The following is a 15,128-nucleotide window of genomic DNA, read 5'->3' as shown; positions in this document are numbered from 1 at the left end:
TAAACAAAGGTACAATGTTAGCGGTCCTCTAGCACCATACTTGTAGCCAGAGAGGATTGGAAAATGATGGTCAGAGCCTCTGCTATTTAAAAGCCTGGGACACATTTCATCCAGGTCTGGGGATTTATCCACTTTGAAAGCTGCTAAATCTCTTAATACTTCTTCTCTCACTATGTTTATTTCATCTAATATTTCACACACCTCCTCCCCGATTGCAATGTCTGCATCACCCCTCTCCTTTGTAAAAACAGACAAAGTATTCATTAAGAACCATACCCACTTTTCCGCCTCAACAGACACAAAAACTTTAAGGTCTCTAATAGGCCCCACACTTTCTTTAGTTATCCTCTTGCTCCTAATGTATTTATAAAACATCTTTGGGTTTTCCTTGATTTACTTGCCAAAATGTTTTCATGCTCTCTTTGATTTTCTCGTTTCCTTTTTAATTTCACCCCTACACTTTCTGTACTCCTCTAGGGTTTCTGCAGTATTGAGCCCTCGGTATCAGTCATAAAGCTCCCTTTTTTTCTTTATCCTACCCTGTATGCCCCTTGACATCCAGGGGGCTTTTTATTTGTTAGTCCCACCTTTTTGCTTTAAGGGAACATACTTGCTCTGAACTCTCTGGCTTTTCCCCAATGGAGAACCTTTCTTCCTGGTTAATCTTTGGCCTTTTCCATAACTACCCTAAATCTAACTGAATTATGATCACTAGCACCCAAGTGCTCTCCCACTGATAGCCCTTCCACCTGCCCAGCTTCATTCCCTAAAACCAAGTCCAGAACCACCCCCTCCCTTGTTCAGCTTGCTACATACTGGCTAAAAAGTTCTCTTGAATACATTTTAGGAATTCTGCAGCCTCTAGAATATTTCTATCCCAGCTATTAGGGCAGTTGAAATCCCCTATTACTGCCCTATAGTTTTTGCACTTCAGAAATTTGCCTACATATTTGCTCTTCTATCTCCCTCTGACTGTTTGGGGGTCTATAGTACACTCCCAGCAGTGTGATCACCGCTTTTTTGTTCTTCAGTTCAAACCATATGGCCTCATTTGATGATACTCCTCACAGCTGTAATTGTTTCTTTAATACTGCAACCTCCCCGTCCTTTTTTATTCCCCTCGCTATCCCGTCTGAAAACCCTGTAACCAGGAATGTTGAGTTGCCATACCTGCCTTTCTTTCAGCCATAGGACAGCTCTGCTACCGACATTACAGTGGTTACTTTACGGGACAGCCCATAAAGGTAAAATGACCCTTATCCTGTCTTCTGGGCTCCCTGCTCCCAAAATGGCAACAGTACAAAATGCACTTAACCATCCACTTTGCTGGCGTTTGTCTGGTTATTGGTTTACCCGAGACTTTTGCACCATAGCTAAGAAACAGCTGTCGGGCGAATCTGTACTATATACTTAACATAAAAGACCACAGCACTATAAGTATGTATACCGACACTCCAATTCACTGTGATGGAATGCCAGGTACACTGATGAGACATCAAACTCTCATCAAAGCAACTTTATGGAGCATATACAGGGTTAAAGTTGGTTATTACCAGCTCTTTCTACAATATAAATTATAGTCTGGCTGATATTCGCACCTCAGTACTGTAAGATATAGCCTCTATACGTGCTTATTTTGATAGTTAGGCTAAGTACCCCAGCATGCTTTTCCAACAGGCCAAGAAGCCCCTGATTAGCTATTAATCTCCCACAACAGCCATGCTGAAAGGAATACTAATAACACGGCAGGGTATAAAACAGCACAAGTAGTTCCAATTGTTGAGGCGGAGAAGGTAGAGTCCAGAGGTCAATGCTCCTCCAAAAAGGATCAGGTAACATCGCTTTAACTTGTTGAAATGACTGGGCCGTCTTGAACGCAAGAATTGAGCTTTGCTAGGTGAGTCAGTTTGCTAACCCTGTTATGTGCCCTTTCAAACCTGCTAAGAAAGCATACTCGCTACACACCATATTGGTTCGGTCTCCTTCAGTACAAGAAGTGACAGGCACAGTTCAGGAAGGTCTCGACATACATGGTTTGTCGCTGCCATTGTACTTGGATGGGAATCCATGAAAAAGATCAAAGTGTTTGGCTCAGATCTATGAGTCAATCGATTCCAATCAATTCAAACATCCTACGTGATTGACAACCGATGAAATGGCTGATCATCAAATATAGTTAGACACCGTGCTTAATGTCCTTTGTTCCAATAGATCAGCCAAGGATTGTGAATGTTCTATCCGAGGTAGACTTTGTCCCAGTTAACAGTCAGACTGAAGCCAGCAGATACGGGGTTATGCAGTGGCTTTGTAGCAGCAATTTGACAATAAGAAGTGAGTCACCGCTTCAAGAATCAAGTTTGTGTTGAGGGTTAAGTGGAGAAGTATTTTTGTTCTTTTGACATTGAGAACAGTGGAATACACACCGCCGGTTTATACCCAGTACTACTTATTTAATATTAAATAAATGTGCTTGCTGGTTTATAGTCTGAGGCAGGGTCTGATAGGTCACTGAGATCAGGTGGCAGCATGCGATATATTTGAATAAACCAGACTACAGTAGCAAGGCTTCTCTGGGCCTCACTACATTTACTTATATAGATACGGAGCAGATAAAGGCACCCTCTGATTCGCAGAGGACGCAAGCTCTCTGTTGAACGGTGGATGACTCTGAACCAAAGGATAAAATCTACGGTTTAAAAACCCAAAACATAACGAACACCAAATAGGATCCCAGTTTAAGACCATGCACTGTCAAATTATTTAATATCTCCACCTGGCAAAACACAATGTGCAAATGATAAGATAAATTGCATTTAGTTTTTGCTGCAGTGAAACTGCAAGATTATACAGTATATATATTTTAAATTACATATTAACCAACAGGTTTTGAACCACTCTGACAGCCAGCTCTAATGAAGAGGCGAATGTTTCAGGCACAAGTTCCATAAATAATGTCTTTCAAGCTCTGGAACATTTTACAATTAAACAAAGGTATAACAGCCTGGTAATTTACCAAATGCTGATCACTTGAATCGTTTAAATTCAGCTTTCATTGCTGTTAAAAGCAGTTTCCTCCAACTGCTTCCTTACTTTAATATTTTACATCCAGATAAAGTCAATATATTTAGTACAATAAAGCCAATGATTGCCGAGGAGATTTGAACGGGTAGTGCCATTAAATGTCTTTTTAGATTATCCTCTTTCAGCCACCAGGTTGCATTCAATGTGCATTGTGCAGTTTAGTTTCACCTGTTGGGAAATGTCCAATTTGAAAAAAATGAAGCTATCAAACTCGGTAGATTGTGCATGTGGTTGGATTTCTACATGCAAACATTGCTTTGGTGCCGAGTACTTCCCACCTTAGCCACTTAGCACAATTCCCCTCTTGCAATGGGTGCACAGTGAGTTCCACTATAGTGCTGTGAAACTATAATAAATGCATCCAGTGACGACAAAGAACAACTCAAAATGGAGCTTCTTTTGAAATCATTAGCTATTCGAGAAAGCCGGCCTTAACACTGCCCGTCTGCATACCTCACCCATTTGATGTTCAGCAATCTGCTGTGCCAGCTCCTCCATATGGTTTGCCATTCAGATTATTCATGGACACTTCCTAGAAGAAATACATAGCATTTATCCACTTGATACTTCAAGGCTGAGGAAAATCATATAATGTTCATCACATGAAGTATTGGCACTCAATACATCCATGAGTTACAGGCACTGAACACCAATTTTTAACAAATGTAATTTTCTCTTTTCTCCCCAAAAAGGAAAAAGCATAAAATACATTTATATATCGCTTTTTACAACCTCAGGACATCCCAAAGCACTTCACAGCCAATGAAGTACTTTTGAAGTGCAATCACGGTTGTAATAGAAACTCAAAAATTTACAGCATAGGAGGTGGCCACTTCGGCCCATCGTGTCCACGCCGGCCGACAAAGAGCCACACAGCCCTCGGTCAGCAGCACTGAAGGTTACATATAAACCTATGAACAATGGCGGAGCGGTAACGAGCATCCGGCCCAACCAGTCCGCCTCGCACAACTGCGACACCCCCATGTATTGCAACATTTTACACTCCACCCCACCCGGAGCCATGCGATCTCCTGGGAGAGGCAAAAAAAAAACCCGATAAGAACCCAGGTCATTTGGGGGAAACATCTGGGAAAATTTCTCTCCGACCCATTCAGGCAATCAAAACTTGTCCAGGAGATCACTCTGGCCATATTAGATTCTCTGTAGTACTTACCATCGTATCTGCACCAGCCAATAAGAGGTTATCCAGTCGAATCCCACATACCAGCTCTTGGTACGTAACCCTGCAGATTACGCACTTCAAGTGCCCATCCAAGCACCTTTTAAATGTGGTGAGGGTTTCTGCCTCCACCACCCTTCCAGGCAGTGAGTTCCAGACCCCTACAACCCACTGTGTGAAGAAGCTTCCCCTCAAATCCCCTCTAAACCTTCCAACAACCACCTTAAACCTATGCCCCCCCATAATTGACCCCTCCACCAAGGGAAATAGGCCACTGCTATCCACTATATCCAGGTCCCTCAAAATTTTATATACCTCAATGAGGTCCTCCTCTCAGCCAAGGAGAACAAACCCAGCCTATCCAATCTGTCCTCATAGCTAAGATTCTCCATTACAGGCAGAATCTCCTCTGCGTCCTCTCCACTATAATCACGTCCCTCCTATAATATGGCGACCAGAACTGCACGCAGTACTCTAGCTGTGGCCTAACCAGTGTATTATACAATTTAAGCATAACCTCCCTGCTCTTGTATTCTATGCCTCGACCAATTCCATATGCCTTCTTAACCACCTAGCCTGTTACTTTCAGGGATCTGTGGACAAGCACGCCAAGGTCCCTTTGTTCATCTGCACTTCTAAGTGGCCTACTATTTAATGTATATACCCTTTCCTTATTAGTCCTACCCAAAGTGCATTACCTCACACTTCTCCAAATTAAATTCCATTTGCCACTGTTCTGCTCACCTGACCAGTAGATTGATATCCTCCTGCAGTCCATGACTTTCCTCTTCATCATCAACCACACAGCCAATTTTAGTGTAATCTGCGAACTTTGCTTCCTACCTCAACCAATTTTGGATCCAACTTGCCACTTTGCCCTGGATCCCATGGGCTTTTACCTTCGTGACCAGTCTGCCATGTGGGACCTTATCAAAAGCTTTGCTAAAGTCCATATACACTACATCATATGCACTGCCCTCATTGACCCTTCTGGTTACCTCCTCGAAAAATTCAATCAGGTTAGTCAAACACGATCTTCCCTAAACAAATCCATGCTGACTGTCCCTGATTAATCCTTGCCTTTCTAAATGCAGATTTATCCTGTCTTTCAGGATTTTTTCCAATAATTTTCCCACAACTGAGGTTAGGCTGACTGGCCTGTAATTACTTGGTCTATCCTTTTCCCCCTTCTTAGACAAAGGTACCACATTAGCAGTCCCCCGGTACCACACCTGAAGCCAGAGAGGATTGTAAAATGATGGTCAAAGCCACCGCTATTTCCTCTTTTGCTTCGCTTAACAGCCCGGGATACATTTCATCCGGGCCTGGGGACTTATCCACTTTCAAAGCCGCTACACTATTTAATACCTCCTCTCTCACTGTTTATTTCATCCAGAATGTCACACTCCTCCTCGATTGCAGTATCTGCATTGCCCCTTTCATTTATGAAAACAGACGCAAAGTATTCATTAAGGACCATATCCACATCTTCCGCCTCCACACACAGCTTACCCTCATGGTCTCTAATAGACTTTCTTTAGTTATCCTCTTGCTCTTAATATATTTATAGAACATCTTTGGGTTTTTCTTGATTTTACTTGCCAACAATTTTTCATGCTCTCTCTTAGCATTCCTAATATCCTTTTTAATTTCACCTCTGAACTTTCTATATTCCTCCAGAGATTCTATAGTATTTAGCAGCTGGTATATGACATATCCTTCCCTTTTTTTCCTTTATCCTCCCCTGTAAGTCCCTAGACATCCAGGGGGCTCTAGAAATGTTATTCCCACCCTTTTTCTTTAAGGGCACGTTTGGCCTGAGCCCTCCCGATCTCCTCCTTGAATGCCTCCCACTGTTCCGACACTGATTTACCCACAAGTAGCTGTTTCCAGCCCACTGTGGCCAAATCATTTCTCAACTTAACAGAGTTAGCTTTTCCCCAATTTGGGACATTTATTCCTGAAATATCCTGGTCCTTATCCATAACTATCTTGAATCTGATTGAATTATGGTCACTGGCACCCAAGTGCTCTCCCACTAATACCCCTTCCACCTGCCCAACTTCATTCCCCAAAACTAAATCCAGAACCACCCCCTCCCATGTTGGGCTTGTTATATATTGATTAAAAAAAGTTCTCTTGAATGCATTAAGAATTCTGCACCCTCTATGCCCTTGACACTATATTTGTCCAAATCAATATTAAGATAGTTGAAATCGCCTACTATTACTGCCCTTAGGTTTTTGGACGTCACAGAAATTTGCTTACATATGTGCTCCTCTATCTCCCTCCCACTGTTTGAGGGTCTATAATACACACCCCACAGTGTGATCACTCCTTTTTTATTTTTCAGTTCGACCCATATGGCCTCATTTAATGATTCCTCCAACATCCTCCTCACAGCTGCAATAGTTTCTTTAATCAATACTGTGACCCCCCCCCCCTCCCCTTTACTCTGTCCTGTCTAAAAATCCTGTAACCAGAAATATTGAGCTGCAAAATCTGCCTCTCTTTCAGCAATGTAGATAACGTGTCAGCCAATTTGTGCACAGCAAATTTCCACAAACAGCAATGTGATACTGACCAGAGAACTTGTTTTAGTGATGCTGGTTGATGTACAAAATTAGCTCATCTCTCTACTAGCCTTATTATTTTAAACTTGGTTTAGATGAGCCAGGAGGAAAGAACAAGAACCACACATCCACTGGCGCACATAATTTATAGGTAGTGAAGTGTGTTGTAATTTTGCCAAAGAATATGACCTGTTACATCTCCAACTTTTTCCAGTTCTGACGAAAGGTAATCCACCTGAAACGTTGACTCTGTTTCTCTCTCCACAGATGCTTCCTGACCTGTTGAGTATTCCCACAATTTTCTGTTTTTATCTACTATCCAGCCTAATCCTACTTTCCAGCTCTTGATTCATAGTCCTATAGGTTACGGCACTTCAATTGCATAGCCAAGTACTTTTTAAATGCAATGAGGGTTTCTGCCTCTACCACACTTTCAGGCAGTGAGTTCCAAACCTCCACCATCCCCTGGGAGAAAAAAGTTCTCAACTCGCTTCTAATCCTTCCACCAGTTATTTTAAATCTATGCCCCTTGGTTATTTGATCCATCTGCTGGAGGAAATAGGTGCTTCCTATCCATTCTATCTAGGCCCCTCATAATTTGAAACACCTCAATTAAATGTCCCCTCAAGCCTCCTCTGTTCCAAAGAAAACCCCAGCCGAATCAATCTTTCCTCATAGCTAAAATTCTCCAGCCTAGGCAAGGGGATTAAATGTAGTATCTCCAAATTTGCGGATGACACTAAGTTGGGTGGCAGTGTGAGCTGCGAGGAGGATGCTATGAGGCTGCAGAGTGACTTGGAATAGGTTAGGTGAGTGGGCAAATGCATGGCAGATGAAGTATAATGTGGATAAATGTGAGGTTATCCACTTTGGTGGTAAAAACAGAGAGACAGACTATTATCTGAATGGTGACAGATTAGGAAAAGGGGAGGTGCAACGAGACCTGGGTGTCATGGTACATCAGTCATTGAAGGTTGGCATGCAGGTACAGCAGGCGGTTAAGAAAGCAAATGGCATGTTGGCCTTCATAGCGAGAGGATTTGAGTACAGGGGCAGGGAGGTGTTACTACAGTTGTACAGGGCCTTGGTGAGAAACATAGAAACATAGAAAATAGGTGCAGGAGTAGGCCATTCGGCCCTTCTAGCATGCACCGCCATTCAATGAGTTCATGGCTGAACATTCAACTTCAGTACCCCATTCCTGCTTTCTCGCCATACCCCTTGATCCCCCAAGTAGTAAGGACCTCATCTAACTCCTTTTTGAATATATTTAGTGAATTGGCCTCAACAACTTTCTGTGGTAGAGAATTCCACAGGTTCACCACTCTCTGGGTGAAGTTCCTCCGCATCTCGGTCCTAAATGGCTTACCCCTTATCCTTAGACTGTGACCTCTGGTTCTGGACTTCCCCAACATTGGGAACATTCTTCCTGCATCTAACCTGTCTAACCCCGTCAGAATTTTAAATGTTTCTATGAGGTCCCCTCTCATTCTTCTGAACTCCAGTGAATACAAGCCCAGTTGATCCAGTCTTTCTTGATAGGTCAGTCCCGCCATCCCGGGAATCAGTCTGGTGAACCTTCGCTGCACTCCCTCAATAGCAAGAATGTCCTTCCTCAGGTTAGGAGACCAAAACTGTACACAATACTCCAGGTGTGGCCTCACCAATGCCCTGTACAACCGTAGCAACACCTCCCTGCCCCTGTACTCAAATCCCCTTGCTATGAAGGCCAACATGCCATTTGCTTTCTTAACCGCCTGCTGCACCTGCATGCCAACCTTCAATGACTGATGTACCATGACACCCAGGTCTCTTTGCACCTCCCCTTTTCCTAATCTGTCACCATTCAGATAATAGTCTGTCTCTCTGTTTTTACCACCAAAGTGGATAACCTCACATTTATCCACATTATACTTCATCTGCCATGTATTTGCCCACTCACCTAACCTATCCAAGTCATTCTGCAGCCTCACAGCATCCTCCTCGCAGCTCACACTGCCACCCAACTTAGTGTCATCCGCAAATTTGGAGATACTACATTTAATCCCCTCGTCTAAATCATTAATGTACAGTGTAAACAGCTGGGGCCCCAGCACAGAACCTTGCGGTACCCCACTAGTCACTGCCTGCCATTCTGAAAAGTACCCATTTACTCCTACTCTTTGCTTCCTGTCTGACAACCAGTTCTCAATCCATGTCAGCACACTACCCCCAATCCCATGTGCTCTAACTTTGCACATCAATCTCTTGTGTGGGACCTTGTCGAACGCCTTCTGAAAGTCCAAATATACCACATCAACTGGTTCTCCCTTGTCCACTCTACTGGAAACATCCTCAAAAAATTCCAGAAGATTTGTCAAGCATGATTTCCCTTTCACAAATCCATGCTGACTTGGACCGATCATGTCACCTCTTTCCAAATGCACTGCTATGACATCCTTAATAATTGATTCCATCATTTTACCCACTACCGATGTCAGGCTGACCGGTCTATAATTCCCTGTTTTCTCTCTCCCTCCTTTTTTAAAAAGTGGGGTTACATTGGCTACCCTCCACTCCATAGGAACTGATCCAGAGTCAATGGAATGTTGGAAAATGACTGTCAACGCATCCACTATTTCCAAGGCCACCTCCTTAAGTACTCTGGGATGCAGTCCATCAGGCCCTGGGGATTTATCGGCCTTCAATCCCATCAATTTCCCCAACACAATTTCCCGGCTAATAAGGATTTCCCTCAGTTCCTCCTCCTTACTAGACCCCCCGACCCCTTTTATAACCGGAAGGTTGTTCGTGTCCTCCTTCGTGAATACCGAACCAAAGTACTTGTTCAATTGGTCCGCCATTTCTTTGTTCCCCGTTATGACTTCCCCTGATTCTGACTGCAGGGGACCTACGTTTGTCTTTACTAACCTTTTTCTCTTTACATATCTATAGAAACTTTTGCAATCCGTCTTAATGTTCCCTGCAAGCTTCTCCTCATACTCCATTTTCCCTGCCCTAATCAAACTCTTTGTCCTCCTCTGCCGAGTTCTAAATTTCTCCCAGTCCCCAGGTTCGCTGCTATTTCTGGCCAATTTGTATGCCACTTCCTTGGCTTTAATACTATCCCTGATTTCCCTTGATAGCCACGGTTGAGCCACCTTCCCTTTTTTATTTTTATGCCAGACAGGAATGTACAATTGTTGTTGTTCATCCATGCGGTCTCTAAATGTCTGCCATTGCCCATCCACAGTCAACCCCTTAAGTATCATTCGCCAATCCATCCCAGCCAATTCACACCTCATACCTTCAAAGTTAGCCTTCTTTAAGTTCTGGACCATGGTCTCTGAATTAACTGTTTCATTCTCCATTCCAATGCAGAATTCCACCATATTATGGTCACTCTTCCCCAAGGGGCCTCGCACAACGAGATTGCTAATTAATCCTCTCTCATTACATAACACCCAGTCTAAGATGGCCTCCCCCCTAGTTGGTTCCTCGACATATTGGTCTAAAAAACCATCCCTTATGCACTCCAGAAAATCCTCCTCCACCGAATTGCTTCCAGTTTGGTTAGCCCAATCTATGTGCATATTAAAGTCACCCATTATAACTGCTGCACCTTTATTGCACGCACCCCTAATTTCATGTTTGATGCCCTCCCCAACATCGCTACTACTGTTTGGAGGTCTGTACACAACTCCCACTAACGTTTTTTGCCCTTTGGTGTTCTGCAGCTCTACCCATATAGATTCCACATCATCCAAGCTAATGTCCTTCCTAACTATTGCCTTAATCTCCTCCTTAACCAGCAATGCTACCCCACCTCCTTTTCCTTTTATTCTATCCTTCCTGAATGTTGAATACCCCTGGATGTTGAGTTCCCAGCCCTGATCATCCTGGAGCCACGTCTCCGTAATCCCAATCACATCATATTTGTTAACATCTATTTGCACAGTTAATTCATCCACCTTATTGCGGATACTCCTTGCATTAAGACACAAAGCCTTTAGGCTTGTTTTTTTAACACCCTGTGTCCTTTTAGAATTTTGCTGTACAATGGCCCTTTTTGTTCTTTGCCTTGGGTTTCTCTGCCCTCCACTTTTCCTCATCTCCTTTCTGTCTTTTGTTTTTGCCTCCTTTTTGTTTCCCTCCATCTCCCTGCATTGGTTCCCATCCCCCTGCCATATTAGTTTAACTCGTCCCCAACAGAACTAGCAAACACTCCCCCGAGGACATTGGTTCCGATTCTGCCCAGGTGCAGACCGTCCGGATTGTACTGGTCCCACCTCCCCCAGAACCGGTTCCAATGCCCCAGGAATTTGAATCCCTCCCTGCTGCACCATTGCTCAAGCCACGTATTCATCGGAGCTATCCTGCGATTCCTACTCTGACTAGCACGTGGCACTGGTAGCAATCCCGAGATTACTACTTTTGAGGTCCTACTTTTTAATTTAGCTCCTAGCTCCTTAAATTCATTTCGTAGGAACTCATCTCTTTTTTTTTTTACCTATATCATTGGTACCAACGTGCACCACGACAACTGGCTGTTCTCCCTCCCTTTTTAGAATGTCCTGCACCCGCTCCGAGACATCCTTGACCCTTGCACCAGGGAGGCAACATACCATCCTGGAGTCTCGGTTGCGGCCGCAGAAACGCCTATCTATTTCCCTTACAATTGAATCCCCTATCACTATCGCTCGCCCACTCTTTTTCCTGCCCTCCTGTGCAACAGAGCCAGCCACGGTGCCATGAACTTGGCTGCTGCTGCCCGCTCCTGATGAGTCATCCCCCTCAACAGCACTCAAAGCAGTGTATCTGTTTTGCAGTGGGATGACCACAGGGGACTCCTGCACTACCTTCCTTGCACTACTCTTCCTGCTGGTCTTCCATTCCCTCGCTGGCTGTGGACCCTTCTCCTGCGGTAAGACCAACTCGCTACACGTGATACTCACGTCATTCTCAGCATCGTGGATGCTCCAGAGTGAATCCGACTTCAGCTCCAACTCCACAACGTGAGGCCACACCTGGAGTATTGTGTACAGTTTTGGTCTCCTAACTTGAGGAAGGATATTCTTGCTATTGAGGGAGTGCAGCGAAGGTTCACCAGACTGATTCCCGGGATGGCGGGACTGACATATCAAGAAAGACTGGATCAACTGGGCTTGTAGTCACTGGAGTTCAGAAGAATGAGAGGGGATCTCATAGAAACATTTAAAATTCTGACAGGTTTAGACAGGTTAGATGTAGGAAGAATGTTCCCAATGTTGGGGAAGTCCAGAACCAGGGGCTACAGTCTAAGGATAAGGGGTAAGCCATTTAGGACCAAGATGAGGAGAAACTTCTTCACCCAGAGTGGTGAACCTGTGGAATTCTCTACCACAGAAAGTTGTTGAGGCCAATTCACAAAATATATTCAAAAAGGAGTTAGATGTAGTCCTTACTACTAGGGGGATGAAGAGGTATGGCGAGAAAGCAGGAATTGGGTACTGAAGTTGCATGTTCAGCCATGAACTCATTGAATGACGGTGCAGGCTCGAAGGGCCTACTCCTGCACCTATTTTCTATGTTTCTATCCTCATAAATCTCCTCTGTACCCTCTCAAGTACAATCACTTGTTTCCTGTAACGTGATGACCAGAACTGCACGCAGTAATACTCTAGTTGTGGCCTTACTAGTTTTTTTTATACAGTTCAAGTGTATCCTCCCTGCTCTTGTATTCTATGCCTCAGCTAATGAAGGAAAGTATCCCAGATGCCTTCTTAACCACATTCTTAACCACCTGTCCTGCTACCTTCACCGATAGATCTTCCTTTTTCCTCAACAGAGGATTCCCCTCCACCGTGGTTGACAGCAATGATCCCTTTAAGCTGTGCGGCCATGCAGCGCTCTGCAGCTCATGCGCAGCCGGCACACCGACTTTTAAATAGAAAAAACCCCGCGTGCGCTGTATTTTGAAGGGGCCGCGTACCCCCCTCCCAAAAAATTAAAGGAAACATTGGTCAACAGGGCCCTAGACCGTGTCTATCCCATTTCCCGCACTTCTGATCTCAGCCCTTCCCACCTTCCCAGAACCCCGATAGGGTTCTCCTTGTCCTCACCTTCCACCCCAGTAACCTCCAAGTTCAACGGATCATCCTCCGCCATGATGCGGTCCCCTTTGCATTGGGGAGATCAAGCACAGATTGGCTGACCACTTTTCGGAGCACCTCCATTCAGTCCGCAAGCGTGACCCTGATCTTCTGGTCGCTTGTCATTTTAATTCTCCACCTTCCTCCACTGTTCTAATAAGTTCAATACAAGCTCAAGGAACAGCACCTCATCATTCGATTAGGCATTTTACAGTCTTCCGGACTCAATGTTGAGCTCAGAATTACTGCTCCCATTTTTTCAGATAGCAGTTGCTGATAATGATTCTGCTGTTGCCATTTACACCGCTCTAGACCCATCTTTTCTTTCTTTATTTTTCCCATTGACACCCCCTTTCGCCTCACATCATCATCTCTTTTGTCATTTCATCTCTCCTGCCTTCCACCCAATCACAGGCCTTCCCTTTTGTTCTTTCCTCCCTTCCCCACTTTCCCTGCTTCTGCACTTGCTCAAAACCGGTTACATCTCGAACTTTTTCCAGTTCTGAGAAAAGATCATTGACTTGAAACATTAATGGTGTTTCTCTCTCCACAGATGCTGTCCAACCTGCTGAGGATTTCCAGCATGTTTTGTTTTTAACTACAAGAGGTTTCCTTGTCCATATTTGACCTGAAGCCAGAGTCATTGTTGAGGACTGGCAGGAACACTTTCCTCTAACTGTACCACTCTACCAATGATGCTAATGATGGGGTAAAAGGTAGGAGGGTTGGGGTGCACAAGTGGCTATAGTTGGAGCAGGAGAGTGTTCGAGGGAGTGGGGTGGGGGTGGAGGGCGGGGACTTAAACACAAACATTTAAAATTTGAGACATTGGAGGACTGGGAACCAGTGGAAGTCCCCGAAGATAGGGGTCAATGAGCAAGTGGACTTGGTGTGGAATAGTATACAGACAGCACAGCCAAGATTTATGGGAGGTGGCAGGTTTGCAAAGCAGCATTGGAGCAATCAAACTTGGACATGACAAAGCCATGCACGAGCACTTCAACGGCAGATAGGTATAGTAAGGTGCAAAGATGGAAGGAGGAGGATATGATGGAAAGGATATGGGTTTAGAAGCTCAGCTCAGGGTCGAATGGGATGCCAAGGGCATGAACAGGCTGGTCCAACCTGAGATGGTGGCCAGGGAGGGAGAAATGGAGTCAGTGGTGTGTGGGTCGTGATTGATCATTTTAAGGGAGCTGAGTAAGGTGATTGAAGGAGGAAATACATAGAAGATACAACATGGAATCAGACCATTTGGGCTCAACCAAATCATTTGCCCCTTGCACAGGCAAATATTCCGAATCACATTTACCCGTGTTCCAAAATTTTCTCATCCACCATTGCAATCTTGGAAGTTGACAGTTTCTGCTTCAACCACTAACCCTGGAAGCGAATTCCACAGCCTATTAGGGGATTCTAAATCTCTTGCATTTAATTGTGTATCTAAAGCTTCTTGAGCTTGACCCCTCAACTCTTGAAAACAGTCTGCTTCTATCTACCCTGTCCCATCCTTCCATAACTTTAAACTATCATCTAACCCTATAATCTGTAATATTCGAATGAAAAACAATCCAACTTTTTTCAAGACTTTCATTGTATTTCCTTAATCTCCTTCCGATATGGTGGAGCCCAATGCTGCACACCATAGGTTTTATAATGGTTCATCATTGCCTCTTGGCTTTTATATTCTACACCTGCTGTGATCAAATCTAGGATTGTATGAGCTTTTGTCACTTCCTCATCAACCAGAGGTGCTGCCTTTAATGTCCCGTGAACTTGTGCACTCAAGTCGCACTGCTCCTGCACAGCATTGAGCCTACCTTCATCCTGAGTATAATCATTAGTTTTTTTTAAGCCAAAACACATCACCTCACATCTGACACTGAAAAGGAGTGGGGAGGAAAAGGCCACGGTGTGATTTGGTGAGGACGGTCAAGCCTCCACTTGGTGGGCAGTGGTGGCAACTATAAACAGGCAAGGAGGCTGCAATTTGCAATGTTCGAATGTCTGCCTTGTGGAATGACCAAAACTGATAACATTCTAGGTGTAATCTGACCAGAGCACTGCCTAAGTTAAGCTTATCGAAGTATGTCCTTTCCTGTCCAATGCCTAGATAAACAGCATGTTCCAGGGTTTGTAACCGAGAACCCTTAAAGCATACAACAGCCAATAGCATACATTATA

The 15,128-nt window shown here is 44.3% G+C and overlaps 1 protein-coding gene across 9 annotated transcripts in view; it reads right to left on the bottom strand.

The window, feature by feature from the left end:
* Positions 1-15,128, bottom strand: part of nr2c1 (nuclear receptor subfamily 2, group C, member 1) — a 161,237-nt gene that overhangs the window by 71,928 nt on the left and 74,181 nt on the right. For 8 of the 9 annotated variants that reach the window (XM_070897679.1, XM_070897682.1, XM_070897677.1 and 5 more), the window contains one exon: positions 3,535-3,613. The gene's annotated coding sequence lies outside the window, so the exon portion shown is untranslated. The remainder of the gene's footprint in view (positions 1-3,534; positions 3,614-15,128) is intronic. The other variant, XM_070897681.1, reaches the window with a different exon arrangement.

This window comes from Pristiophorus japonicus, chromosome 13 (assembly GCF_044704955.1).
Source record: "Pristiophorus japonicus isolate sPriJap1 chromosome 13, sPriJap1.hap1, whole genome shotgun sequence".
In the NCBI taxonomy this organism is placed as follows: domain Eukaryota; kingdom Metazoa; phylum Chordata; class Chondrichthyes; family Pristiophoridae; genus Pristiophorus; species Pristiophorus japonicus.
This window is presented reverse-complemented; position numbering and strand designations above follow the sequence as displayed.